The sequence below is a fragment of the Macaca fascicularis genome, chromosome 14 (genome assembly GCF_037993035.2).
Source record: "Macaca fascicularis isolate 582-1 chromosome 14, T2T-MFA8v1.1".
Lineage (NCBI taxonomy): Eukaryota > Metazoa > Chordata > Mammalia > Primates > Cercopithecidae > Macaca > Macaca fascicularis.
Genome location: NC_088388.1, coordinates 80234057 through 80260104, shown reverse-complemented (window position 1 = coordinate 80260104; position 26048 = coordinate 80234057). Strand labels below are relative to the sequence as shown.

The 26048-nt window shown below is 34.7% G+C and overlaps 1 long non-coding RNA gene across 2 annotated transcripts in view; it reads left to right on the top strand.

Annotated features, from left to right (window-relative positions):
• LOC135967082 (uncharacterized) overlaps positions 1-26048 on the top strand; it is a 1183085-nt gene that overhangs the window by 412375 nt on the left and 744662 nt on the right. The gene's annotated exons all lie outside the window — the stretch shown is intronic.

Genomic DNA, 26048 nt, shown 5'->3' with positions numbered 1-26048 from the left:
TTTAATAATGTTAATGGCAGATGGTATTTTCTTTTGTTATTCACGTATCATTCAAGTTGCAGTAACCATAATTGCAAAGTTATGGGTTTTGACGTAAACCTAAGGAAATCTAGATTATTTTTCTGATTTAATAATTTATATATTCTCTGGAAGCTCCTATGGATCTGTGTAACTTAAATGAGTACCTATACAACAGAAAGGATAGTATTCTTTACTTAAGTGATGAATAACATCTAGCAGGTTGTTCAAGAGGTATTGTTGGTGTTTGCACTTGTTCACAGAATATTAAAATACTTGACTGAGGCCGGGTGCGGTGGCTCAAGCCTGTAATCCCAGCACTTTGGGAGGCCGAGACGGGCGGATCAGGAGGTCAGGAGATCGAGACCATTCTGTCTAACACGGGGAAACCCCGTCTCTACTAAAAAATACAAAAAACTAGCCGGGCGAGGTGGTGGGCGCCTGTAGTCCCAGCTACTCGGGAGGCTGGGGCAGGAGAATGGCGTGAACCTGGGAGGCAGAGCTTGCAGTGAGCTGAGATCCGGCCACTGCACTCCAGGCTGGGCGACTGAGCGAGACTCCGTCTCAAAAAAAAAAAACAAAAAAAAACAAAACTTGACTGAATATCACATAATATCTTGGGAATGTCATTGGAAATAAAATTATATATATATATATATTTTAATTATGATTCAGAAAATGTAATTTCCATTAATGTCTACATGTATTTTTAATTTAGGCAGACATCTTAGCTATATATTTTTTGTCATTTTATCATTTATATGTGAAATAGCAGAGACAATGTTATCTGATGATTTTAAATAAAATATGTAACACTTACTATATATTACCTTAGCTGCTTGTTGCCAGTTTATAACAAAGTACGTTTGTTCTCCCATAGCATCTCCTTTAAGCTTTCAGTTTGTTATTGAGACAATGCTACCTCATATCACCACTGGCAAATATGATAATGTCGAGCAAATATAATCTACATTCTAAGTATCAGTTGAGAACAGGCTGAAGTAAAAGTATTGTGAACTTTTAAAATGTCCCATGCAAACCAAGAAACATTAGGATAAATGCAAGGGAAAAAATAAATAAATGAAAACAATTAGTAGAAAATACAGGAGTTGCAAAGTGAGAGATCAACTCACTGTACAAACTAGTGCTTTTATGTGAATATGCGATCTAAAAAATGGAAAGTTAGGGCAGGTGATTATATATTTATTTAGTATATTTTAATATTGTTATTTTTTAAATGTATAAAACATGTTCTCACATTTTTTGAAAATATTTAACGTATCTGTTTGTTGCCTTAACTGGACACTATTTGATTGGCTGTCATATTAGAGAGAACCACGGTACAGAAGACCACCAAAAAATGTTGTAATGGACCTTTGGAAAGCTAGTCTAGGAAGAACTAGTCATTAACTAGCTACATTGGTGAGATTAAACAGCTATTGAATGTTGAACATTTAATGGGTCCAAAGTAGCAGCCTCATGTTTTGAATACTTCACCTTCTGTACATCAGGACAACTGTTTTTAGTTACCAGTATTTCTGCATTTCATTTAATGCCATATTAAGAAATGAATATAAAACATTCAAATCTAAATGTTAAATCAGGAGAAAAAATAAGAGCTTATTTGTGGTATTGCACTGGAAACATGAGAAACAAATTGACATGACTCAAGTAATTCATGTGAATGTATAAAAGAGTAAATTTAACTTTTATAGGTAAGCAGCTATTTTCCAAACTGTTGTAACATGATTAATTCAAATGTCAACATTTGTTGCATCAAAGGCTTGCTCCTGGGCCAAAAAGTATTCCCTCCTGTAATGTAAGAATTTCTCACTAGTTTGGATTCTGATATATCTACTCTGATAAACAAGGAAATCATTTGTCTAAAGTCATTTGTTAAAATTTCCCAACCACTCAACTCTTACTAAAATTCATTTTCTTCATAATGCTGCTTGTCAGTAACAAGTCTAAAAGGATGAATCAATGCACTAAAATAATCAACGCTGCTTCAGGTTTACATCAGTCATTAAAAACTATGAAGACATAATTTGGAGATTTATAACTGCTATAAATGAGTAAAGTGTACTTATAAGTGACATTCTGACTGATACCCTGGTTTAGTGCAGAACCCTAAGCAAAAATAAAGTACCTTAATAAATATTTGTTGATTTAATAAATTAATGGAGTATATTTTTGAAGTAAAACTCTGGGTAAAAAGAAAATAGTAGTAGCAGTAGAATTAAATTACACAAAGCGCCATACTTAGTTTCAGTAAAGGAGCAGTATTGCATATGTTTAAGAGCAAAGACACCAGATCCAGAATTTCTAATTGAAAATTCTGATACATACAAGGCATACAAACTTGTTCCTCTCTATGACAAATTTTCATCATCTCAAAGTATGGAAAGACCGAATCCTTGTATTCTATTTGGAGAAGTTTCTATCTCATAGTAAACATATACTTATTGGCTACAGTTATTATTATTACCATTGTTGTGGGAGTTGTGTGAAATTAGACGTATCTTTCATGATCAAGGAGTTTTTAGTCTGGTAGGAGAGACAGACATACACAAGATTAACTCTAATATAAATTATGATGTTTCCGAAATTTGAAATAGACGACTAGTGATTTAACAAGTGAGAATTTGGACTCATCTCATGAATGAGGTACCTCTTTAACTTACTCTTGAATAATTTTATCTTATTGTGAAGTTGCTCATGAATATTTTGACATAGAAATTTGCAATGACCGTATTCTGACAAAGATGAAGTCGCTAGACCTAAAAGGGCGTGAAGAACCCACAAAACAACATCCACCCCTAAATGATAATACTGATTAGTTTATTAAACAATTACTCCATTAAAACTGATTTTATGCCATTTCCTGCTGATATTTACTTTTTAAACTGGCATTCAAGGCCATTCAATGTCAAGAGTCAATGTACCTCTCCAAACTTACCTTCCAATATTTTCCACCTACCAGCTCCAATTTCATTTTATGCTCCAGACATTTTTTTTGTCCTCTTTTCCCCAAACTCACTGTGGTTTTATACATTTTTCTTTCACCTCAAAGGCTCTTATAGCTAGCCCTACACTGGGCAAAATTCTAGCCTTCTATAGAATCTCTTGTACAAATGTTATTTCCTTTGTAAAACTTCCCCTGACTTTCTGCATCATTCCAAATTGGCAGATAGAGACCAAACAGTGCCTCCTCTCTCCCCCTCACCAGACACACACCTGCACGCACACGTGCGCACACACACACACACATACACACACTCCACAAGGCAGTTATAGTAAATTCTGAATTTCTTTAATCAGGGATAGAGAATATCGTATTAGAAGTGCATTTAGAGACCCAGAACTGGAATAGTTGGAGCTTACCTGTGCTGATTCCCTTGGCTCTCCAAATCCAAATCCATAAGGAGTGAGGGCTGCCATGCAGCTGCCAGTGATATTTTCCACATACAGTAGAGTCTTGCTGATTTCAGAAGCTTAGTTTCTTCCTGGGCCGTGATCCTTAATGTTTTCACTTCTACTCATGAGGAATTACACATACAATCTATATGCTTCCATTTAAGGAAAGCATTGATTTCCTCATTCTGAACTAATCTCAGTAACAGAGAGGAGCTTTTACAACTAGGGGAAGCAGGAACATAGTTCTGAGTAGTACTTGCATTGAAAGTTGCATCACTGCAGGAAACTCATTTTTCAAATGCCTCTACTCGGTATTAGACCTTTTATCTTCTAGCTCCCATAGCACTTTCTCTTTAATATGAGTTGGCCTCCAGGTTGGGGACAGGGAAACAGTAGGTAAGACATAGTTTTGACTTCATGGAGGTCCTGGTAGAGTAGAAAACACAAATCAATAGCAAAATAATTTGGTCATTTGTGTCACTATAAAGGCAAGTATTGAGTGCTCTGGAATCATGTAAATAGGACATCTATGTTGTATTAAAAATAGACTGCTTTGGAGAAGGTGACACTTGAAGCATTGATATGAGTTAACTAGAAAAAGAGGTTGGAGAGAACACTCTCGTCGTATTGGGATACTGTGTAAAAGAGCCGTTAAATAAGCGTATAATACCTTCAGTAATGTAATTCAGCATTTTGATCTCAGTCTAGGACTGTGAAGTCTTCAATGTTAGAGAGCATTTTTGTACTTTGGAGTCCAACTTATAATAGGTGCTATTTGGGCAAATATTTTTTGAATTATTTACTGACTGTGGTTATATCACTTTGCTAGGTGTTCTATATAAAAATTAAAAATAAAACTAAAGTGCTGATTCACTGAAAATATTTTATATATGCACATATATATGTGTGTGTGTGTGTGTGTGTATTTGGGGATGGATGGATACGTAGGTAAGTAGACAGATGATTGATGGATGGATAGATAGATAGATAGATGGATGGATAGGGACAGAGTCATCGAAGGCTCTTTTAATGTTGCACATCCTTAAGGATAATTTGGCCATGGAGTAACTCTGTCTTTTGGGCTTTCACAATCTGTACATTTCTGAAAATTTTCGTCTGAGGAATGGTACTTTCATTGGTGACATTTGAGTGATTATCTTATTGAGTTATAACACGTTGATTTATATGAAGTGCTTTTTTAGGCACTCGATAAATGCTTGTTGACTGACTGATATTTGTAAACATTTAAGATAAGAATGATGTATATAGCAAAGTTATTTTGCCAACAGGAAACCAACTGGATGCCAAGATTTGTATACAATGTAAATCATAAGGACACAAATGTCTTGCAACTGCCTGGAGGAAGCACACAGATGTACTTTTCCACGCAACAGATTCACTTTTCTGCAGCTTATGACTGAGAAAAAGGCTTCAGGCAGGACCAAACAAACTATTTCTGAGACAGACAATAGAGTAAATCCACATTAAGTTTTCTATATTTTTATGGCATCAGGGAGTATGCCATAAAGCAGTGTCTCCATGTCACAGAGATGGTAGATAAGAATGTACACTTTGGAATCAAACAGTCCTCAATGAAATTGAAACCCAGCCTTCATAGTAACCATCTATGTAGCTTTGAACATGCCTTTTAATTTCTATAAGGATTGACTTACATAGTATGTCAGTAATGCCTCCTATCCAAGATGTCCACATACTAGTCCCTGGAACCTGTGAATATGTTGCCTTACATGCCAAAAGGGACATTGCAGAAGTGATTGAATTAAGGGTCTTAAGATGGGATGATTATCCTGGATTATCTGGGTGGGCTCAATGTAATCAAAACATTCCTTATAAGTGGTAGGCAAAAGGCTCAGCGTCAGAGAAATGACAGAAGCAGAAATCAGGTTGATGTAAAACCATGAGACCAAGGAATGCCAGCAGGATCTAAAAGCTGGAAAAGGTAAGGAAATTAATGTCATTTTATCATGTAAAGACAGCCTTAATAGAAGACCTCATAGGATTATTGTGAAGATTAAATATGACAGTAAATATAAAGAGCATTCAGCAACAAACCATCAGGATTACAATACTGTAGGACCAAACCACATCTCTAGTTTGTGAAACTTTTCTTTTTTCACATAAACTTTTCACCCTACACTTTAACCACATATTTTGTCTTGGAAATTTACTTATTTGATAATGTAGACAGTAATTTGATTTACCATGGGAAGGATAATAGAACCACCAGCATTATATATATTCAGACAAGAAAGGAAAGAAGGTAGCATTTTAAAAAGCTTGGTTTACATCAACATATTATGCTATTCAATTTCTCATGCATTATTTTAACAACCTTGAAAGAAGTGGCATTTTTTTCCCATTATTACGTGGTAACCTCACATAGATGTTAAGAGATTCACCTAAAACCCTAAATTTAATATAATAGGGCTATTAAGGTCAAAGTAAGCTAACTCACAATAACTAAAAACTGTACAACCACAAGATAACACCAGCACTTGACTAAACCCAAGGACTAAGCAGTAGTATCAGGAGTAGACCTTATTTTCCCCCTCTCCTTGCCCTGCTCTCCTTTGTATCATCTTTCTTTAGAGATTGGCTCTTATCATTTGCACAAACCTACCCTTTGAAACTTATATTCTACCAGCCTGGAATGACTGGTGAGAAGAAAACATCTATTTTCTAATCAACCTGGCCAAAGTCCTAAGCTGATGCTCATTGGCCTGGCCTGAGTCATGGATGAATCTGATGGGGAGAAGACAAATTATCTGATTGATCAGATTTAGGTCCATGCCTAAGCTGGAGCATCAAAGAGATATATGTGCATTGTTAGAATTTATAAATAACCAGTGATATGATTACTTTTTTTCATTTTATAAACCAAAATTTTTGTTTTGTAGAGAATGCCTCAGAAGGGAAAATGACAAACCTTGAAAGGGATTTTGAATAGTAGATAATAGCAGATGAGGACTGTTCTCTTACTCATTAAACACAAATCAATCATCAGAAACCCTGGAGAAAAATTCAACTTTCTCTTTTATTTTGTGGCTGAAACAGGACAAAAGACAGGGAGTGACTTGTTCAAGTTCATAGGCTCAATTCAGGTTGCATGTAATCTTGTTTCCGCCTTTGCAGATCTGTCTTCTTTCCTTTGTAATAAAGAAAGCCAACACATACTTACTTGGCTTGTCTGGGGGGTATCAGGTTTTCACTCTAAAACGATTAGGACTTACTAAGCCAGATTTGGTTTCCTAAGGTCTGATTCTCCATGAATATTCCTTTTTCTCTGAGTAAAACCCCTTTCTTCCAGCCAAATCCTCAGAATCATCTTTGACTTGAGTCTTTCTCACTTAGAATATATGGAACCAGCTTGAGATTTATATTTTCTAAGATTTCACATTGATCTTAATATTCTGGGTGAATCTACATTCTGAACAATAATTTACATTCATTCACTCAACAACTATTAATACCTGCTATGCCAGGTTCTGGAGACACTATGATAAATCGCATCATTTAAGAACTTAAAGATTCTGAAGTTTCATGAAATATGCACATAGGTAAATAGGAAATAAAAATGAACTTGGGAGAGTTGCATGATAGAGGCAAAACTAGTGATGGCCGCCAGAGGAAAGACAGCAACCTTATGTTGCAGGAGGAGAGAGTGTAGAGTCAGTCAGGAAGGGCATATAGGGCTAGTTGACATTTAAGCCAATTCCCAACCTGAAAGGACACCAAAGAACTGAAAGGAGATGATAGGGGATATTTACAAAAGAGGCATAGAATAAGCAACATTCAAAAAGATTTATGCTAAAAAGGAAACTAAAACAAGTGAAGATAGGCATAGAGTGCAAAATGACATTTTAGGGGTTTTAGTTAGCTAGAGTTGAGAATGCAGAGAGATAGGACTGAAGAGATTTGTAGGGGCTAGAATGGAAGATCTGGCAAGCCATGGCAAAGAATTTGAACTTTATCAGGGACATGCATGGTCATTACAGAGATTTAAGCAAGGGAAAGCAAAGGAGGAACATAATCAAACTTTTGATTTTGGAATAGCTCTTGGCTATAAAGTAGAGACTCGCCGGGCGCGGTGGCTCAAGCCTGTAATCCCAGCACTTTGGGAGGCCGAGACTGGCGGATCACGAGGTCAGGAGATCGAGACCATCCTGGCTAACACGGTGAAACGCCGTCTCTATTAAAAAATAGAAAGAAAAACTAGCCGGGCGAGGTGGCGGGCGCCTGTAGTCCCAGCTACTCGGGAGGCTGAGGCAGGAGAATGGCGGGAACCCGGGAGGCGGAGCTTGCAGTGAGCCGAGATCGCGCCACTGCACTCCAGCCTGGGCGACAGAGCGAGGCTCCGTCTCTAAATAAATAAATAAATAAATAAATAAATAAATAAATAAATAAAAATAGAGTAGAGACTGAAAGGGGGAAGGGTAAGCCTAAGGCAAGATGAACAAATAGGAGACTGTTTACCCTAATTAAGAATGAATATGAATGTTAAGGCATTAATATTAATAAATATTAACATACTTGCTTTCAAAATTTGTAAGCAAGAATTGAAAAGAGGATAATATTTGAAAGTACATAGTTTGCATACTTTATCAGTCTGAATTTGAATAACATAAATATAGGTATTATTTATATAACAAATATTTACATTCCAATTAAGCACCAGAATATATGCTAGAGTCTGGAGATACTTTCAATTTTCAAAGTTCCTTCTCTTAGATTTTTCTATCAGGAGGAAATAATTATATATCTAATTTTGTTAGCACTTACTAAGTACTACAGAAGCATATCTGATAGAATAATCTATGTAGAAGGCATGAGGAAGTCTTTATATAAGTATTATAGTAGTTGAGCCAGGTCTTGAAATATTTTGTCAAAAAGACTTAAAAAATTAGAAAAATATTAGAGCCAAATAATGAACTAAAACCTTATGAAGATTTAATTTTATATTTAATGAGCAGCAAATTTACAGGTATAGTAATGAACTTGGGAAGGGTACAACACTGACAGCCTGGTGTAAAAATAAGAGATCCCACAGCACTTACTGCAACAGGCTAAGGAGTTATGATATTCTACTTTAAAAAATAGAAAGACGTCAAAGTTTTAGCACAGAAGTGACTTTATCAGGTCTCTGCACTTGAAAGAGAACAGTGTTGTGAGTGAAGAAAATACGCAACTGATGTAAAAAGGGTCAAACAAGAACTGACGACCATTAGTCAAGAGGTCTAAGTCAGTGGTTCCTAACTTCTCAAGTTAGAAGATCATTTTAAATATATGTTTTTTTCTTATTCCCACTTGATGGTAGTTGTATCTATGAAAACGTCAAACAGTTTTTTACCTGCACATGTATTTCTGGAAAGCTTTGGTGCAAAAGTAATTGCAGCTTTGCCACTCGTTTAATGACAAAAACTGCAATTACTTTCTTACCAACCTAATACAATAACACTTAAGCTTCTCAGTGATCTACAGTCCTTGACTTAGCTCTGACAGAGTCGAAGATGTGGACCTAAATTAGAGCAAAAACAAGGAAAATGCAGATTGACTGTGATTCAGAATGTAGACTAAGCAGAACTCGGTGTCCCATAAAATACAGAAAGAAATGTTAGAAGAGGGAAAGAAGGAAGGCAGGAAGGGCAGTGGGAGATTAGAGAATGATCTAGGTTAGAAGTGGCTGTGACCTGTTTTAGAATTGTGTTATAAAGGCACTGAAAAAGCATCAGATTGAAAATACATTTTCAAGGTGCAGCTGACAAAATTTTTTCCTGCATTTGAGTTGTAAATGATTCTAACATTTGGGGACTAAACTTGCTGAATTATAGAACTATTCATATGTTGTATTGGGAATCACTGAGGTATAGAAAAAGTATGTCTAAGATAAGATTTCAGAGTTGATTATCAAATTACTATGCATTTGTCTTTGACCATTTCTTGCTGGTTTCATTTTTTTTTTTTTTGTAATGCAAGCCTTATAAGAACAAGGTTGTACACATTGCTCTACTTCTAATAATTAACAACAGCATAATTCACAGTAGGTACTAAATAATTATTTGTTGAATAAATAAATTGATCAGCACCTCTCTGCTTTTACCTTTTATAGGCCAGGTAGTGTTAGGAGTGAACTTTCTAGAAACAGACTGTTTGGGGTCTGGGTTCAAGTCTTAGCTTCAGTGCTTACTAGCTATTTAACTCTAGGATATTTCATCTCTCATAGCCTCAGTTTCTTCATCTATAATTTTTTAAACACAGCTAATAGTCTAATTTCATAAAACATCTGAGGGTGAGATAATTTCGTTCCTGGAAAGCAATTAGAATGACATTTAGTTAGTAGATAAGTGTACAGAAAACATTGCCTATTACAATTATTATTTGAAGGGAATCCACAGATAAAATACATTTGAAAACCATTACTCTACATATATGGAAGGATGCTTTATTTGTTACAAAATAATTAAAAACACTTTATACAGGAGGCATTTTAAATACATTATTCTTTTTATGTATGTGGGTACTGAGCAGATTTAGTAGCAAAAATAAATATTAAAAAATAGTGACAGCAGCAGCATGCTTAAGTGTTTTCCATTTTTATGAATGTATGGAGGTGCATGTATGAGTTTTGGGATGGAGGTATCCAGGAGAGAGAAGATACAACACTCAGATGGAGGCAATTGTTGCTTGATTTTCAATAGCATGATTTAAAGATACTGTAGCTTGAGTTTACATCACTTTTAAGACTGCCTGCTATAGGATTTTTCTCTTTTGTTTTGTTCACAATAATTTAACTGTTTCTGAGACTTTTAGTCAGTGAGAAATGGGCTACCTGGCCCCAATTTCTCTAAATAAAATATTTATCTTCAGCTATTCATCCCATGCTATGTACTCCATGCCGTCCATCTCCGTGAGTACCAGGAGAAGCTTTAGAGGAGTGTTTGCCCCTCTGAGAAATCGTATGACACACCTGCTATTCCTTAGAAAATGAAACTCTTGAGATAAATGTTTGATGTGCTTTCATCTTCTTTACAGTTCTCACTCCTCTAAATATGCATTGGCAAAGAAATCTCTCAAGCAGAAAGGTGAGGCACCTTACAAAGCCAGTGACTGCAAGGATGATTATTCTTCTTTGCCCTGCAGGTCATTTATTATGGATGGGAGATACGTCAGCCTCACCCCATAACCAGACTCTGTGCTATTAATGCAAAGGGCTTTGAAGTTGGTTTTTGTATAGCTGCCAACCATTTCTATGACCAATATGAGATTTTGTGGTTCTGAGCAACTTTAATTCCCCATGCAAACATTAAATTAATTCTGGTAACTTAAGATGAGTTCCCGGAACAGTGGAATTATAAACATGGTATTTCAAAAGCATATTAATTGACTGAAAAATAATAACAATGGCTTTTACTATCCACTATGCACTATCCCTGCCATGTGAATATTATAATCTCAGTTTTAAAGGTGAAATAACTAGCACCTTAGGGTGGTTATGTAACTTGTTCAAAGTCATAAAGTCAACTTTAGATCTTGATCTCAAACTCAGCCTTTCTTACTACATTTAGCCTCCTCTCAAATTACTTTAGATGGGACATGTGAGAGACTGCTATTATTCACAGAAGCTGTGTGGTTTCAGAATATCAGCCCTGGACTTCCTGTTGAAATGCTTGATTAAAATGCCAATGCATCTGGAGGAAAACATTAGGTGGGTCTCTTCCAAATTCACACTCTCTCCATGTCTTCTGTATGCTATATATTCCACATTAGGTGTTTAATAAATACTAAGTAGGATAATGCTGCCCGAGTTTCTTAGGGTTAGTGTATCTCTAGCAAGCACTTATATTCCTTAAGAAGAGATCATATCAATTTAAGATTTTACTTTGTTATAATGTAATATAAACTGAGAAAAAGAAGAGACACTGTAAGTACTCTCCAATTGTTTTGATCATGACAGAGAGCAGAGCAATGTGTCTGCAGATTGGTGATCCAATCGACATAGCCGACATTGACTGAACGCTTTCTACATGCCAAGGGCCCATCTAACCATCTTAAATATGTTAACATTTAGTATTTCAAACAGCTCTTTGAGTTAGAGATATTATAGTCTTTATTTTTCACATAAGGAAACTGAGGCACTGAGGTGTTTAATAAATGGCCAAACTGGTATAAGCCTGCTGTCATTCTAAATCTAGAGTCCAACATCTAGACAGTATATGTTATATATAAGGTGTGCTATACTTTATATGCTATACTTCATTAAATATAAATTTGAAAATGGAAAATATTTATTCATTCTTTAAAAAAAACATTAATTGAACACTTTGTGTGCTCAAAGCCCTGTGCCAGAGGTCTGGTGGGATATACCTGACATAAGCATACAATCAAATGATACACTTAGAAGAATTGTGAGGCAGAGTGGAATGATTGCTGTAATGATATCAAAAGACAAGAGCCACAAAGAAAGGTGAGGATTCGTTCTGATTAAAGAATGTAGGAAATCTTTACAGAGAATGATGTTTTAAAGCCCTGGTGAGAGGAAAATAGAATGGCTACTGAAACTGAGGGAATATCAAGAATAAAATATGTAGAAATAAAAAATCCATAATGTATTTGAAAAATACTGAATAAACTGGTAGGAAAATAACTCCCCCTAGACTCAATTCTTCTGGTCTTTACTTCTATGTTCTCAAACAAAGATGCTCATTAAAATTACTGAGGAACTCCTTCAAAGTAGACTCACCCTAGCTTTATACTCTAGAGACTCTATTTCCATTGGTAAAAGTCAGGGTTTAGACATGTGTTTTTATTGTGCCCTCTCAACTAAAAACCACAGTAATTAGTTGATTTTTAAGTTAGTATATTATGTTTTATCTCTCCGCTGGTTTATCTTTGTGGGTGGCCAGGCTTTTTCCCATTTTTGCTTTTGTAATATACCTTTGAACACACCGGGACGAATCCCAAAATGAAATGTGGAAAGAAGAATATAGAGTCAAGCATAAATATATTTATCACAATTTTTTGTGGTTCTTATACTTTTAAAGCATGCACAGTAGATCTAACCCTTTCATATTGTTACTATGTTTTTCTAAATAGTCCAATTATATATATATCTTTAAACAATGTTTTGTGTCACACAATACAAAAAAGAAAAACAGACAGTCTCAAAGGAAACATCTAAATCTAAATAATTTGTAATGTTGTACTAGCAAAATGATTATTAAAACAGACATGTATAGATATATGTGTATACATGCTCACATGTGCGGACACACATTCACACACACACACACACACACACACACACACACACACACACACACGTAAGGATGCAGGTAGAGATTCCCTGGCCCAAGTTCCCAACCTAATGTTTGAAACCTAAAAGTGTAACTTGCTCCTTTATCACCTGACTCTAGTTTGGGAACCTCTTACCTCTGAGGTCTTGTTCCATGGTTATCAGTAATCTGAAGCCTTCAGCCTTGCAAAAGCAGCATCCATTCTTCTTTGACAAATACTTTTTCTAGAGCAATGTCTCCTAAAGTCATCATGGTTAGTTAAAGATGAGTACATACACAAACATATGTGTGTGTGTAAAATGATAATTCACCTGCTTCTTGCACCTCCCTATTATACTCTAGTTCTCAGAGAGAATTTCTGGTCACCACTCTTGTTCCTCTACCACCTTTCTTCCATTCTTTCCATCTCCTAAGAAAAGATTGCTGTGAGGTGTAGAGTTTTTCAGATAAACTCCTCTAAGGCCCTGCTGACAAGCTCCTACAAAATCACAAAAGCAGTTGAGAGCGCCCATACCCTATAATTTGAGGCATTTTTTAAGATATGCATCAATACTACAACTACTGCTACTACTACTACTACTACTACTACTACTACTACTACTAATAATAATAATAATAATAATAATAATTGCCACTTATCATGTAACTATCATTGCCAAAGACTTTGCATCCACAAATCCATTACTTAGTTTTAACCTCACTGCAGCCCCTTGAGGTAAATATTATTAAACCTAATTGCAGGTGAGAAGTCAGTGGCTCAGAAGTAATGTGTCAAGTTTCATAGAACTAAAAAAAAAGCAGTGCCAACATTTGAACTCAAGCATGTTCAACTCCAACACCCAGCCTATTAATTACATATATGTATATCTATCTCTCTCTATATATATATTTTATTATTTTAGCCTGTATTTCATGAGCAACTGCAGTGCATATGCCAGTTCCTGATTTTGGTGCTAAGGATACAATGATTAGTAAAACAAACAGATTTCTGTTTCCTATGAGGGTTACAGTCTAGGAGAGGAGGAAGATATTAATCAAATTCTACAAAAAATATGAGGTTACAACTTCGGTAAATAGAAGAAAAGGTACATCTTGATACACTTGGGGAATTTAAATGCACATAGAGAGATCAACTTGGACATGGAGAGGTTTAAATGAAGTAACTATCAAACATATGTATGAAAAATGATTAAGGTTATTTTAGGTAAAGAGAGATGAAAAAAGTACTTCAAGAAGAAAAAACAGCCTGTGCAAAGGTTGTGGGGTTTGGAAAGTCATGATGTATTTAAAGAGTTAAAGAAGGCCCTTGTGTGAATTGAGGCTGAAGGTGTATGATTCAATAAGACCATGCATCGGTCAAGAGTTTTATCTTTTATTAAGAGCAATGGGAAGTCAATGAGGGGCTTTAATCAGGATATTAACCTAACATGGTTTTATTTTGAAGATTACTCTAGTTGCAGTGTGGAGAAGTTTGGAGAAAGGATGAACATAAATGTGAGGAAATTAGTTAGCCTTGAAGGTAGTCCTGTTGAGAGATGATGGGAACTGGCACTAGACCTATGATGAATGAAGATATTTCAAGAGGGTTGAAATCTATTCAGGAAGTAAAAGTAACAGAAATGATTAATGGGTTGCATTTAAGAGTGTGGGAAAAAGAAGAATCAAAGGTATGTCCCAGGTTATTGATTTGTTTAACTAGATGGAAAGGGTATCAATTTAATGATAATGGGGATGGTAGAAAAATACATTGCCTCATTATTCTATTAATAATCAACTAATTTATGGGAAATACACAATACTACCAGTAGTCATTCAATTGGCAAATATATTTGAATAATTACCAAATACTCAAAAATATATTTGACATGTTAGTGGCTGCAAAAGGTAAAAATGTGCTTGGGACTGTTAAAATACTTACCGGCATGCTAGGAAATCTATTGAGATCACATACTTATGCCTCCACTGATTAAAATAAGAATAATCAAATTTATATAGGTAGATTTTTTTGATAATGTAGCTTAGATGTTCAACAAAATATTTGTTGAGTGAATTAATCATAATTCGAAGAGGTGGAATATTCACAGTCCTTGATTAATAGGTGTTAAATATTTTACTGATTTAGTGCATTTAATAATTTAACTCAATATAATGTTAAAACAAAATCATTTTGAAAATGGAAAAGAATCTTAAAGTTATTTTTATTTTAATACCAAAGTAAAACATTGCTATAGTCTTCATAGATTAGTTTTGCTATACCTTCATTCTTTCCCATGTCACATGCACACAAAATTAGAATCCAAGAAAAAATTAATGCATCTTTAATGGTAGCCAAATAAGGACATATATCCACTAAGGAGTCTTTAAAGACATACATAATGAAGAAGTGTTTATTCTTCTTGAGTAATTCAGGCCACCAGATGTCACTACAGATTAAGCAATGGTGAAAGGCTTGCCACAGTGTAAACTCTGCAGAGGCTTCTGACAAGTTAAACAAATACAAGTGGGTGTTAACTTTAAAATAATAATAATTGGACAGTTGTTTTAACTTCTTTTCCTTTGCCATCCCTCCAGGGCATCTGGAAGAATAAAAAATAAAGAATGCCTATATTGCATTCACTGTCTAATTTTGTGTAACTTTTCCTTCTACCCTAAAAAAAAAAAAAAAAGATGTTACGGTTCAGCAGAGTATGCTTTTTGTTTCAGCAATTTGTTTCATTCTGAGTGATATTTTTCAAGCTCCATTTTACTCTGACTTCATAAAAGAAGATTGCCCCAGCTCACTTATATTAATGAGCCTTTACACAACCACCTTGCTTGTCAGGGTTGCGGCACAGACTGAATGTGTTTCCATTATAATGGCCATGTATAACGGGTAGTTAATCATGAAGAAAATTCATTAGCTGAATGTCACCAGAAACCTATGTCGTGTGGCAAATGAACAGGGGGCAACCAGTTTGAGTTTTAATTTCTGCAATGAGCTCTTGTTGTAAAACTCCTTTCCTCCAAATGAAATTGAGCAGAGAATTAACGGCATGACAAATGGCTGGTGGAACCTGGTGAGAGGCCTTGATTACAAGAGAGTTTGTTTTTTCTGTAGAAGTTCCCACAAGTTTCTCACTGGAAAAAGAGGTTACATTCTTTCATTACCTGAATTTTACTGTGTAAGCCATGGACAAATAAAGAAACTGAGTCAGATATAGTCTTTGAGCAAAGCTACATTTTAGGTCCGTATCAATCAGAATCAGAATTCTTTTGGTGAAGTAATGTCAGCTCAGATTTATTGATATAGAACTGAATATCTCACACATTTATTCAACAAATAGTTATTGACACCCTACTGTGCACAAGATACTTTTCCAGGTGCTAAGGATGAAGCAGTGAACAAGTCACCTGTTCTCATGAAGCTCCTCTTCTATCTATTACAGAGGAGCATGGGCAATATGGAGATAAGGAGAGGGGAAAAAAAAGGTTTAGCAATAAGTAATTTTGTTATGTTCTATAAAAATACACGACTAGGACAGAGAATAAGTTGAAATTGATAGGACAGGGAGACATCCTAGATAGGGTACATAGAGAAGTCCTCTCTGAAGTGGCATTTGACTTGAGACTGAAAGGAAAAAAAGAGCCACGTTTGTTAAGTATCTGGGAGAGAAACATAAGAGTTTCAACTTTATGTTTATTTTCTAGTCTAAGAAAGAGATTGAGTTCCTATCTCATTATCAATTTGAAAAATACTCAGTGAGGAATATTGGCCCAGTTGCTTGTACTTAGAGCAATCAACTCTGCCTAAGAAGACAGGGTTAAAGTAAGTAAATGACTTCCCATTAGAGCCACATAGTAGGAGTAGTGGTAGACGTAGTCCCCATAGAAGGATGGGGGCAATAGTCGGTGTCTACTTACTACAAGATCTAATGGAAATTTACTAGATTTTGGTAAAAATGGCAAACTGGCACACACACACCTCACTGGTGACAGAATGAACCTGTGCAAATCTTATTGAAAGCAACGTGAAAGTTATTTCAAGAGTCAAAAGGATGTTCACACTTTCTCTGACTCATCAATGCATCTTGATAATGAATAAGAATATTATTCATCTTATGAATAATATTTTTCAAAAAACAGTATAGTATGCATGAAGATGCTCATTACAGTGTCATTTAATAATGAAAAATAAGAAATAGGCTGAACACTCAACAATATTTGAGAAGTTGTGAAACTGTGACACATCAGCTTGATGAAATAATAAGTCCTCATCACAGCAATAATTAAGAGGATTATGAAACAAAAAGGACAGTGAAATATGTTAAAGTAAAAGCATGGTTTGAAATTATAACTGTGGGTTTTTTTAATTTCATGTTAAATATATGAATTCATTTGGGCAAAACGCAAAAGGAAACCTGAGGGAAAAGTCTAGTTTATTTTATGTAGTGAATAAAACATTAGTTTATTTGATATATTTAATAAAAACATTAGAGACATACAGTATTTTGCCAGATTTAGAGTAGGAAGATAAATAAGTCCTCCTTATTAATAATAAGCACCTCATGTTTTGGGCCTCTTATCAATTCAGGTAGTCAGTATGTACATACCGAAACAGGAGGAGCTACTTGCTATTGTAGCAAGCTCATAGGTTGGGGGAAGTGGGTGAAGGAAGAGAGCCATTATTTCTTGAGTATCTGTTGTGCATTAGTCTCTTTATGAAGAATTTTATCTGTATATTTCATTAAGACCACAAAAACCCTATAATTTACATTTCATCATGCTCTACTTTATTTGCAGGTAAACTGAAATTCTGACTAAATAATTTGATTACATTCTCTGTTGCAATAAGTAGTAAATCTGTAATTTAAATATATAGCTTTGGGTTCCCAAACACATATTCTGCTTTCTCCTTGGAAACACATATTTAAAGGGGGGAAGAGGAAATTAGGGAAATAAGGAGAATGTCCTCACAAAGCATAGACATGGCTTTTGCACTGGTTCTAAGCTGCAGTGTGGAAGCTTTGTAGGGACATTGTTCTAAGTCTTGGAAACTGCATATACAAAGGAAGGCACTGAGACCTAAGGTAGTACAATGTGCTTTGTGCATTGCATATTTGGAGTGGCTACAGACGGGCCTTCATAGCAGGGAAGAGCAGGACATGAGATGAAGAATTTGTATTTGAATGATCTATAGGCTATGATACGAAGCATGAACTTAATACTTAAATGATGGAAAGCTAAAGAATCTGCAAATTTATAAGGGAGCTTTACTTGTTCCTTTTGTCTAGCCTGTGCCTTTTCCAATTGCAGAGGCCAGAGACAGACACCAAAATGGAAAAATATCCACTGACACCTCAAATGTAGTTCTGCCACATATTATCATAATTTCTGTTGACAGAATCACAGAAATGTACATTAGAGCAATTTGAAATCAGTTCCTTTGTGGGTGTCTCAGTACAATGTTTCTCTCTGTTCAATCTTGCCTTTATGTTAAATGAGATTTGCTTATCCATGTTGCTGTTTCTTGTTATTGTTGTGATTTCCCTACCCTTTTCAGATCTCTATCATCAAAGGCATTGCTGTGGAAATAGGATCTTTGTTTAAAACTTCATTAGATATCTTGATAAACAAAATATTATCTTATTTCTAGTATTTTAAACTCAAGCCTATGAGCATTTGAATTTCCAAAGGACTCTAAGTTTTTAAGAAGCCTTGAATGTAGTATATAATCTTTTCACTATTTTGGCCATAGCACAGCATTCAACCAAATGATACATATATATATGAATACATATGTGTTTACATATGTATATGAATCTCTGCATATATGTGTACACATATATACATAAATATATATGCACAAAAATAAGCATTAGATTTTACATATACATTATAAAAGTATAAATATATATACACAAATAGACTATATATACACTTTATGGTAAACATAGAAAACAATATTTATTATATAATATATTTCTATATCCATAGACAAATGTATTTTTAAAAGAAAATATAGACAATGCTTAAAGATATATCGAGAATTGCAGATCTATACAATTACAGAGCAAGGTTTAATCCTAGATCCAATAATAATTAAAATTAAAGTGTGGCCCCAAATAGATCTAATATTTCTAAAATAGCTAATATTTCTACCTGCAGGTTTTTTTTAATTTATTGAAAGAATAATTTTGAGTTTTATAGATATCACTCTTTGACTTCTGGAGAAGGATAAACTGCATATTCAATATGACATGGATAACATACAGAGATCATTGCTTGTAAAGAAAGAATCCAGAAGAAGTAAAACATTGCAACATGAAGAGGAATTTGCTTTAAAGCAACATTTTTCTGGATTGTCCATGAGCTATCACTTTTCCTGAAAGCCTTATCTTCAGATTTATCACAATAACAAATAGCAGTGTTTCCAGCCTCACCACACCATCATAATTGCACACTGAAATAAAATAAAGGCCACTGTCTAAAAAAATTAACATTCAAGACTGATAATAGCTGAATTATTTTGTTGAGAAACTTATAACGAAGAACCATGATACATTGAAGCCTCTCTTCGTTTTTAAAAATAATCTTAAAACACTAAATGTTTCAACAGATGATAGAAAATTGATGAAAATATCAATGGTAGATACATAAATAGATACAAGGTACAACACGACCATTTGTATAAAAACTTCTATAAATATAGACTAGATAAAATTGAAAAGTAATAAAAAATAGTTTTCATTATTCTATTATAGAATGTACATACATGCATGAATAAGGTAAGAATGTAAATATATAGAATAAGTGGATTTTTGCCAAGATAATTAATTTAGTACAAGTTTTTAAAATTAAATTCATTTTAGTTCAGAAAAATGAAGTAGCTATAACTTTGTGGAGTGTTCTTTTACACCTAGGAATTCCCCCTATGTCAACATCTCAACAGAGAGAACAAGCCAATTTTATAGCTAAAGAAGCTTGGGGTAAATAGGTACTTAGTTGTGCATTTTTATAGAAAATATTGGATCTTTCTACTTTTAATTTTGTGTCTTTAGGAGATAATTATATCCACTAGACTACAGTGCCTTGAAGCATTCTTTACAGTCAGACAGAACTGATTTCAAAGTAATATCTTCAATTTATGGGCCAAGTAACCTTGGGCATGTTGTTTAACATCTCTGAACTCCGCAATGCTAACTAAATACAGATGCTAACAGCATTACTTATATTGAGTGGCTCATTGGATTTCTCTAACAACTTCAGTATCTTTCTTAAAACCTTAAAGTTAAAATTTTATACTTTTGGAATTTTATATTAAATCTGGAATCTAACAGCTTAATTATTCTGACATTATCAGTCTCTTTGAGCTATTAGTAGTTAAGAAAATGTATCCTGTTCATTTTAGTTTCCCTAGCCTCCACAAAATGCCCGCATATAAACGATATTAACAAAGAGAAAATTAAACTCAGTTTTCTTAGTTCGTCCTTATTAGTCAGGATAGGATAGGCTCTGTTGCAGTGACAAACTCTTAAATCTCAATAGCTAAGATGTAAGAAGATTTTATTTCTTGCTCATGCGAAATTGGGTGGTTGTAAGTTGAGGCTCTCTTCCAGTTATTGAGTGTTTCTAGTTCCTTCAACCTTATGATACTATTTGTGGATGCTATAGGGGAAGTGAGTTGGAGAAAGTCATGTGATGTTTTTAAGAACCAGGCTAGAATGTGGATTATAATATTCTTCTCATATTTTATTGGCCAGATCTCAGTCAAACATTTAGAAAGTAACTCTAAAAGAAGCTGAGAAATGAAGCATTTCTGCTTGCCCTAAAGAAAAAATTATATAATACCCACATATATAATCTCTACTAAAGTGTGCATAAAGTTGTTATATTTTCTGTAAAATCTTTCCATGTCAACTGATAGAACTTAGTTTTTATTTTCTCTCCTAAGTACAGCACAATACTTTTTAAAGTAAACATTTATATAGGTAATTTAGGTACATTTTTAAAACTCTGTAATGACATACATAGTACAGATCTCCAAAATAGTAAATATGTAATTAACCTTTTCTTAATATATGAGAATTACACAAAAAATATATATAAGATGTGGCTTTAGATATTTGATAGGCCATCATATGGAGGAAATTAGTTAGTTATTCCTTGGAACATCAGATAGCTGAAGTATGGGCTATGAGAAATTTCAGAAAGGCAGATTTCTCTTCAGTTTACAAAAGGATGTCCCAAGAAAGTAGGTTAATTTGGTCATAGTGACTTCTCAGTCTCTCAGTACAGTTTAGTCATGCCTAACAGCAGGATATGTCAGAAAGAGATAGTCATTGGAATAGATTCTTCTGGGATCAAATCACAGTTCTATCAGCTAGCTAATGACAATGTAACCTTGGCAAGTGAATTAAGTTCACTGATCTTTAACTTTTTAATATATTTAATGGAGGTTTATCTGTCAGATTTTTTTATTGCAAGCAATAGAAATGAACTTTGGTTCATTCAAGAAGAAAATGAATTTATGGAAGATATTGCATAATTCACAGAATTAACAGTAACCTAAAAAAAGAAATAAATAACAGACCAGATAAAAGCCAAGGTTGAACAGGCACTAGAACCATAGTCAAAATCATGCCATGGGAATCATCTGGTGCTGACACTGGCTAGATATTCATTGCCATGGCTGGTCCTGCCACTGCTGTTGATCCTGCTACTCTGGAAACTGATGTAGCAGTTACCAGTGAAAATAATTACTTATTAGACTTACTTGTGTCACTCTGGCCAGATTCAAATTCCTAGGCCAGAGGGTCTGATTGTTTGGGCCTCAACTACATGCCCATGTCGGTGCTGCCAGAAAGTGGAGAAGAGTACTTGGCTTTCTTCTTTCTGTAGAAGGAGGCAGGTTCACTTCTCCCTGCCATTCATACCATGGGGAAATCTCCAATATGGAAAGATATAATTGTTGAACACCCCAAATCAACTACAGGATATAACAATTGTAAGATCTTATGCTTAATGTAAGAATTATTTAAGATGCATTTTAAGTGGTGTAATGTAATATTTCACAAGTGCTCTCTGGACCCAGTTTTGAAGTCTTTGCTGAAAACCTGCAATTACCCTTTGCGGGCAGTTTGCTAAGCCTCCACCCCAACTATGTCCCTTAAGATGCTCTCATACTCCTGCGTTACAATACATACATGCCTATGCCAGAGGTCCCCAGATACCAAACACCAAGGAAGGCTTCTTCTGTCTTTGGTGGAAAGGTTGTTAAAAATGCTCAGTCCTCACAAAGTTCATGAATACTAGCTAATCTCACCTTACTTGCCATATATAAGCCATGTCCCAAAATCCCAGCTTGCTATTACCCTGTACTGGGGTGCAGCTGGACATGTGGTCTTTCACGGTAGCCTTATCTCATTTGGAGATGTCAGTAAGAAAGAGTTCTGCCTTTCATCTCTTCAAGTCTTTGTGTCCCACCATCCAAAGAACTATAATTATATCTGATATCATATAATGTGAAACAAATGATTAGTACCATACCCAGAATATATCAGTTCGATAAATTTTTGAATAAATAGCTAGTGGGAGTATGTTAGAGAACATTCCTGCACTGAGTAAGTTTCAATGTTTCTCTTCAGAAGGTCAACCCAGGCAATACATTATGAAGACTTTTTTTCATGCAACATCTTTTACATTTGCTCCATTTTCTCCAGTTCCAGTGTTGCTCCATTAGAATAAGTCTTGCTTGTTTGATATGCTGTGTTTTTCTTTATAATCTCCAACTTATTGCTAACATCTCAAGTTCATCCATTTTACAACTCACAGAGTGATTTTTATGTATTAATTTTAAAGGTATTAAGCATATCTTGTGTGCTTGTTAAGAGTTAGGTACTGTGCAGGGTGATGAATAGTTATGTATAAGGAAGGCTACCTAGTTTTTGGCTTCTGGCTAAGGTGGAGGATCAGGCACCAAATTTATCTTCCAGAGAGACATAATGCTTTCCTCCTGAAATCATGAGCAAGAGAAGGGTGTTTGTTCTCAGCATTTCTATTTCTTAACTAAAGGTTTTAGTCAGTGTAATATGGCAAGAAAAAAAATTAAAAATCCAATTCAAAGAAGAAGTAAAATTATTTTTATTTATAGGCAACAGAATTGTCTGTATAATAGCAAATCCAATGGAATCTACAAAAACAAACTTCAGAAACTAAGTAAATTTAAGAGTTTCAGAATACCTGATACAGAAACAAAGAATCAATTGCTTTCCTATGTATACTAGCATCAAAGATGAAAATCTTAGAAATCTGACATAGGATGTGAAACACCTATACACTGAAAACTACAAGATACTACTGAGAGAAATTAAAGCAGGCTTTGAAATGGAAAGCCCAGTGTTCATGTGTTGGAAGATTAAATATTTTCTATGTTAATACCCTTAATGGCTCCAAAAATTTAATGCAATGCTAATTAAAATTTCATTAGAGTTATTAGTAAGAATTTAAAAACTTTGTCTAAATTTAATATGGAAATTCAGAGGACCTATAATTTCAGTAAGTCAAATTTGAAAAGGAATAAAGTCAGAAAACTATAATACTACCAGATTTCAAGACTCATTAAAAACTGACACTAATTAAGATAGTTTATATTGGCATTAAAATAGAAAAATTGATCAATTAACGGACTATATTTGCACAGTTGGAGCAACTGATAGATTTACATATATTTGAGTAACTGATTTTTTGAACAATTAGTTATCCATTTGCAAAACAATTTTAAAAAAATGCTTTAATTCATACTTGATACAAAATTTATAAATAACATGTGAGTAAAAGTGTAGACCTAAATGTGAAACATAGAATTGTTATACTTCTGGAATAAAACATAGAAGAAATCCTTTGCGATCTTGGATGAGGCAAAGTTTTCTCAGATACAATGATAAAATCATGACCCATGAAAGGATAATATGAAGAACTGCACTTAATAAAGATTGAAGTCTTCAGCTCTTCAAAGATATTAAGAGAATAAAATCATCAGTCGCAAGACTGGTAGCAAAAAATTTGCAAATCATATACCTGATAAAGAAGTCATATCATGGCCAGGCACAGTGGCTCACGCCTGTAATCCTAGCACTTTGGGAGGCCAAGGCGGGCGGATCACCTGAGGTGGGGAGTTTGAGACCAGCCTGACCAATATGGAGAAACCCTGTCTCTACTAAACATACAAAATTAGCCGAGCATGGTGGCACATGCCTGTAATCCCAGTTATTTGAGAGGCTGAGGCAGGAGAATCCCTTGAACCCGGGAGGCGGAGGTTGCGGTGAGCCGAGATCATGCCATGGCACTCCAGCCTGGGTGACAAGAGCAAAACTCCATCTCAAAAAAAAAAAAAAAAAAAAAAAAAAAGGCATATGAGAATACATAAAGGAGCCTCAAAACACAATAATAAAACAAATAACGCAATATAAAATGCATGAAATATTTGGACAGACACTTCACCAGGGAAAATAGATGGCTTATTAGCCCATGAAGGGTATTTAACATGAGCAGTCATTAAGAAAATGTAATTTTGTACTACATTCCTCTTAGAATGGCTAAAATTTATATTATAAATATAAATAGGCATTATAAATTGAAAAAGTATCTTTAGAGAATAATTTCTTAAAAAGTTAAATACATGACTACTGTATAATCCAGCAATTTTACTCCTTGGTATTTTTTCAAGAGAAATGAAAATATGTATTATTATAAATAATTATATATGAATGTTCATAACTTTTCTGTTTGGAAGCCAAACAATCAGGACTAACCCTAATGTCTATCAAAAAGTTAATAGGTAAACAAACTGTAGCACATTCATACAATAGAATAGTACTCAGCAAGAAAAATGAAAAGGCTATTGCTACATCATTGATGAATCTCAAAATAATTATGCTGAATAAGAAAAATCAGACAAAAGTGTTATATAATTACTTCTACAGAGAATTGTAGAAAATGAGAATCTCATGACAAAGAAGATCAGTGGTTGACAGGGAATGAGGGGACTGAGAATAGAGTTTTCAAACTTCACATCTTGAAGATCTGTATTTTCTTAGGGGCAGATTTTCTTTTCCATTGTTTTGCTTCTTTTCTCTCTATAACCAGAAAGTCTTTCCCTTCCATAAGTGTTATCCAATTCTATTAATTTTAAAGTCATCCCCATGAAGTATTCCCTGATTCTAGCTTATAATGTTTCTGCCTCTTATGAAAACCCAAAATACTTTATTTAGAAACGTGGTGATGGCAGTTATGTGTCCAAGAGTGCTGTTAGCAATTTCACATGCTGTTCATTTGATTCTCACAACATTGCTCTGAGGCAGGCAATATCATCTCTACGATATGGATGAAAAGCTGGAGGCTCTGAGAACTTATATGACTTTCCAAAATTCACACATTGCTAAAAGGCAGAACTAGGAATATGATTCAGGGCTTTTGCCTCCACGCCCTGTTTTAATTCCATTATGGTATTATTACTACAGCCCACAATTATGCCTGTCTGGTTCTAACGAGCACGGTTCTATCATACTTCATACTCATGTTTGCTGTGGTTTTCCAACAAGATCATGAACTTCATTAGGGAAAGAAGGCAATGACTTTTTATGAATTTGTGTGAGAGATGTGCATATGGGATGGTCAATAAATGTTTGAGAGAAAGAATGAAGGGAAGATGAAATGAAAGAGAACAGAGGTGTGAAAGGAGGAAAGAAGCAGGTCAATGGTTAGTATTATAGAAAGAAGTAATTTCGTATTATAGTTTGACTTTGGGAGCGTAATGCTAGCTAGCCTTTGCTAAATGCTAAAGATGAAATTCAGATGAGGATTCAGATAAAGATTATTGAACTTTTAATAAAACAGAAATGTCTTCCATTATGGATCTGAATCTCATAATGAATTTACAAAGAATCTATATTATCTACGTTAGGTTTATTTAGGCCCTTAGAGTAGAAATCCATTGTCTGCCACGGAAATATTTGTTTACTCTGCTCTTGAGAGTTGCACCCTAGTTTGACAGAGGTGGGGAAGCATGGTAGGTTTAAGTTATTTGTCTCTCAGTACGTGAAGGTCCAAATGTGTCATGTGAAGTGCGGTGATCCAGTAAGAGTCTCCTATGCCACATGTCACAGTGATTGGGTTAGGAAAGGGTGTGATCCTAGTCCAAGCCAATTAGGAATCAATAAAATCTTAAGTTGCTGATTTTTGGAGAGATAGGGCAAGGCATACCATTTTCCCTCTTGATGCTAGATTTTGACACACACATCCAGCTATATTTAAAGTTACAACTGC